Here is a 6,009-nt window from a genome sequence, read left to right as displayed (position 1 = left end):
GGCCACGTGAGACGTGAATTATAGTGTTGTTATAGAGCGACTGTTGAAATTAAGTGTATCGTAAAGTTGTATTCGGAAAGAATAAACCAGTTTTATTTAAGAAAGGACTTGTGTCGCTAAAGTTTCGTTGGAACGAATTTACGGAAAATTAACTAACGACTGGAGGTGTAACAAACAGAACCAATGATGCTGCTGAAGACGTGTCACCTGAAAAAGCCACTGTTGAAGAAGAAACTCTACTCAGTTTTGAGAAGAGAAACGGTGAAGCTCTTGATGAAGTTACTACCACTGATGTTACTGTTACCGACGATAGGTCATTTCCTGATGAAGCAGATGAACCCCACGTGAAGTAGAAGCCAACGAGACGGAGACCAGTATGGAAGAAGATACGTTCCGTAAAATTAAGAAGACTTTGTTGAATTGTAATCTTGTGTTTGTAATTCTGTACAGTTAATTAAGTTATTGTTAATTGTTATTGGTTTATTGTATGTGGTTATTGTTCGGGACGAACAATATTAAGGAAGGGGCAGTGTTGCGTCAGCAAAGTCACATGACTAGTGTGACGCCACGTTTCTAGAACTATCCTGTACCTTGGCGAATGCTCTAGGATTTACTAGATATAGGGTAATCTGGTATATAAAAGAGGGTGACAACGTGACGGGAAACAATGTGTGTAGGTAGTGAGTAATTGATCTGCAGTCAGAAGTATTATTGAGCACGTTCGTTGTTACAGCGTTTGTTTAGCGCGATTGTTGAAGTTGAGTGTATCGGTAAAGTTATATTCGGAAAGAATAAACCAGTTTTATTAAGAAAGGACTTGTGTCACTTAAGTTTCGTCGGAACGAAGTTACGGAAAATCAATTAACAAACGGAGACGTAACAATATAGATGAGCGCCTCTATACTACACGATATAGAAAATAAAAAAAGAGCAATCTAATAATTATATCATCATGTAATGCTATGCTTCTGCATCTTTTGGCACTTTCTATAATAATTTCTTCCCCTTTGCCTTCCTGTTGACATATCCTAAAACTATTTCTTCTCTTGTTATTATTAGGAAGGACAAATATATATATATATATATATTCCCCATCATATACCCAAACCTTATATTTCATAGCTAACTGAAATAAATAAATTTTGCGAAATCAAGCTTGATCAACAAAGAAGCAGAAAAGTGCAGTCGAGGCATTCAAACGTCGATAAATTATTCGTGGCGTATTCTTAGAATAATTATTAGTAAAAATCAGTTAGATTAACACTTTCTAATATACAGAAAATTCAGTGCATTTTGGTAACACTACATTCCCACAATGGATTTTGTGTCATGTTGCTTACCAACAAAAGTATGACCTAATATTGTTGTTAGTCTATGTACTAAAAGTATAAATGAAATGTATATATTTCTTGATTTCTTAATTTAGAGTCTCGTTGATTAAAGATTGTTGATTTTTCTTTATTAGAAACGTTGGTGATATAACAAAAAATAGCTTAATTCAAAAATGAGTTGAATTTAACATTGAATCGATATTTTGACTTTCACGATAAATTTTATGCACTTGGCTCTAGACTAGGTGATCCCACACTACGTCTTTACTTTAGGCTTATTATATCAACACTCACTACACTGAAAAGGTTTCACGCCCCTCCCCTCCTCATGTCACCTCCGTCACTAAAATCGTAATGGGCAGACAGTAATCGAAGTATTCTATGTGAATAAATGCATTTTGGCTTTTATGACTCCTCCTATTTCGAGAAATTGTGTGTGACGTGACACACAATGGCTTTTATATAAGTTAGACGATAAAGTGTAAATTAATCTTTTTATGACAATTATTATAAGTTCATGTTGAATTATTCATCGCCACGTTGACTGAGGCGAAAAACAACTGATTTCAAGCAAGTCCTGCCATCTCGTGATGAAGTTCAGAGCTGCAAACTGCCACTTGAGTTGAATGGACGCTTTGCAACTGTAATCAATTTACCATCTAATATGTATTTCACGTAAAATATAATTTCGTGCAGAGTTCGTTTTTTTATATACAAATTGCACCGCAATAATGAAGGTAAGATGCACTCTCAGTTGCCTCTCCCTCAAATTCGTTGATTTGCTACTCCATGCAACAGATTGAGAAATATTTTCAGTGCTGATTGTACCGAAATTCAGTAGAAGGTATGTGAAATTAGTACTATAATAATGGAAGAGGTTAAGGTAGAAAGCCTAAACTATTCAAACATAACTTTAACCAACTCAGGGTATGTTCTTTACGTAATACACAAAAATCCAGTAGAGATATTGCCAATGACCTGCTGTAAGTAGGTGTGAATGTTACTTCCAAAACTACAGATACTGATTAGCACGAAGCGGCCTCATTGGAAAAAGATAACCAAACAAAAAAGCTGAAGTGGGTATCAGACTAATACAATGCAATGAGTAAAGCTGGAGAAGGGCGACATTTTCAGATGAACCCAAATTCAAATGGTGTATTGAATGACAGATAAGAGAATGATATCACAGACAATGTACAAAATATACAGTGAAGCATGATTGGATATCAGTACAAGTGTGGTCCATATGTACAACAACGTAAAATAAACAAATAAAGGATTCCATGTAATTACATTTAAAATTAAAACAACTCAAAAACTTGTATATTATACAAATAACAAATTACAGGAATTTTAAAAACATATTTAAATGTATAAAACATAAATATGTAATTAAAAAATATAATAGTCATGTCTTTAGGCGTCAAAATTAGCTAATATTTCTCGCCAAGACCAAGTACGTATATTCAAGGTCCCTGTGTAAGTCTATGAGATTGTGTAGCGAAAAAACAAGACAAATACTGTATGAAGACACGTAATAACAAAATTTTAACGAACAGAAACACAACTGAATAAGATGGAGATGCAGAATTACAAGACGGTCGGAAAATACAGTTGAAGATGGCGATAAAATATAGTGGTTGAAGATAAATAATTGAAGGTAGCTATTGAATGTGAATACAAAAAACTTGGGAAAAGAAGACACGCAAATTTCACAAAACCCAAGAAACGTTGGCTGAATTACAAAGTACACACAACATGCCAAATACAAATCTTTTCAACTCTCCATTTTTAATTACCCCCCTTCCCCCAACAACAAAAATGGGGCGAAGAAAGTTCTGGCATTCAAGTCATTTTGTCTATCAATTTGCAACAATAACTCCAGAGGAAAGAATAACAAAAAGGTAAATCGCCTCTTGTTATAGTGTAGCCAATGCATACAACCGCCATGATTGCTTACCCGAGAATATCAAACCTTCCCACATGCTGACTACAGATGCACATGACACAAACCGAAACTAAACATGACTGTTCTGTGCTACAGAAGAAAAAAAGTATGTGTTCGTGATGATAAATCGTTACACACATACGTCCAAAACACTACTATACCAGAAGATGAGTGCCTAGAAACTTTAGTGCACATTTTGGTTAGTGATATGAAAATATTTTGAACTTTGACAGATTTTTCTACATGTAGAAGGCTGATCCACCTTGATGTACTTGAAGTATAGTCTTTAAGTATACAAGTTCACAAACTTATTATTGATTTTGTATAGAAAACACGTGATTAACATATGATCGTCGTGAAAATGAACGTAATATGTTAGTATTGCAGTTACTTACCCTTCACAATAGAGTAACTTACACTTCGACAAAAGCAACAGTCACAAATGAGAATGAAAACATACTCTTGACCACGGGTGGTGAACTTTGAATCAGCTATGTATATCACCAAATAGTAATGTGATACAAGTTATACTGGATCAAGCAGATCCATACTAGCGACCTCAAGAGGACAAAAATGAATTAACAGCGTTTATAACGTGCGAGACAGATTAGAATGGCGCGTTGATAATCTTTATTCTTGCATTTAATAAAGAATAGTACATTTTATCGGCCATATTTCATGTTGAGCATAACTATTCGGTTAAATTTGAAACATTTGGATATAATTAAAGGAAGTGATAGATCTATGATAAAATAACAATCTATGAAAAATATAAGTTGGATATTTATTTTATAAGTACGAGTAGTACATAGTACATTAAGGATACTTCGGTAACTGGATACAAATGTTCTGTACAATGTTTTAATCACCTCAACACATCATAGACCTATTAAATGAGATACTCATTATAATTTCTAATAAGAACAAAACCAAATTTCGTAGGATGTGTTGATAAATGATTTTAAATTGTCTTAGATGCAAACTCTACTGGTTATTTTTCCCTTCTTATTTAGTATAAGATCATTTGCTAAAGCCTTGAAACGATACGATTGAATTTGTATGGGAGTCATAACTCCATATTTGCATGAAAACTCAAGTTATGTAAATCGAAAAGTAAAGAGAACTACAAAAAATCAATATCTGTTTGTGAGAATGTGAAATCAGATTTAGGTTTAACTTTATTCTGTTGTCTGTTATCATCATCTTAATCTTCCTTGTTAATCTATAACGTGTCTCAACTGGTTATTAGATCATTCATATACGAGTATATATATGTATAAGTATTTCAATGTGGATTGGTTGTTGTTAAGAACAAAGCTAAACAATGGTATCTATGCTCTGTCCACTACGTGTATCGAAACTCGAATTTTAGCCTCATAGGCCTGCAGATTTACCGGTGAGTCACTAGGGGGCATTTCACTGTGAATGAAGGATCTAAGTAAACATTGCAACATCACAGTCCCCCTACTAAGATTATACTTAGATGAAACACCTTCTGTAAAAATTTTACATATTAATATAATGATGCTTTTTCATCCATCTTTTAATCAAATATCAAATTTTGAATTTAACATTAACATCATGAAAGATTTCTTGAATATCGTTTCTCATAGCTTTTTCAATACTACTAAGATTACCAGGCAAATAGTAATGTTCTTCCCAATTATATATCGAATATTTGTTATCTGAAAGTACGCTTTTTTGCTAAAGATTTGGGAAAAAAAAGACTTAAATAAACTTTATTTGTTAAACTAAATACCGACAGCGAAACTATTAATATCATTCTGTTGTTGCAACACATAGACTTCACCCTAGTCTATATTATTAATTACATGATTCAGATATGATCTGATTGAATGGTTTTCCTTGGTTTCGCTAATTGAATACTTCATAGATGGATTAATTCTTTTGTGCATTTTACAAGATACTGATATCAGTAGTATCATGATATAAGTTCAACTGATACTAGCTCTCGGGTTTGGGAAACTTGAATTGCTCCACGAAATGATGAAATAGGAACTAATAAAAACGAATAAATAACCTTTAATATATCTAAGAATCAAGTTCAGTTTGAAAATATCGTGTTTCCCAACTGCTAGAGTATTATATATATCTAATATTATTATTTGATTTATTTTCGAGCCGAATGATCTAAATCGATTGGTGTTATGATACTACAAATTAACCACTTGAAAAAGAAGAGTACACATTCAGTGGAATAGAAATTATTTTTATGAACTGTTGGTGTTTTAGAATTCTCAGGAAATTTACTTAAGTATCGTGAAGATTTTCAATGAACTTTCAATTGCCTTCTTTGTTCAATACTGTATACATATATCCGTGTCAGTGTAAATTACTTGTACCTGATGATGACAAAACCTTGTCGAAACGTTGTAAATTTGCTGTTATGTTAAACTTATATTAAAGTTTTTCTTCATTACCAATTCAAGCCGTCTCCAGCCATTATTAGTCTCAAAGTGGGTTCCTCGTCACCGAAAGAGACCTTTAACGTTTGTGCACAGCCATCCTCAATTTAGAAATGTTCACCAGAAGGCAGGAAACCAGTTAGCAGCACCCGCCACCTATGAGTGTATTCTTAACCGAACAACGGGACTGAGTTTCACAGTAATAAATAGGCTGGGTGAGGCTTAATGGCTAACATGCCGGACTATCTAAGGGTCCTTTTTTAGCTTTGTGCTTAATAACAAACAATAACAACAATATGTATAT

The sequence above is a fragment of the Limulus polyphemus genome, unplaced genomic scaffold (genome assembly GCF_000517525.1).
Source record: "Limulus polyphemus unplaced genomic scaffold, Limulus_polyphemus-2.1.2 Scaffold686, whole genome shotgun sequence".
In the NCBI taxonomy this organism is placed as follows: domain Eukaryota; kingdom Metazoa; phylum Arthropoda; class Merostomata; order Xiphosura; family Limulidae; genus Limulus; species Limulus polyphemus.
This window is presented reverse-complemented; position numbering follows the sequence as displayed.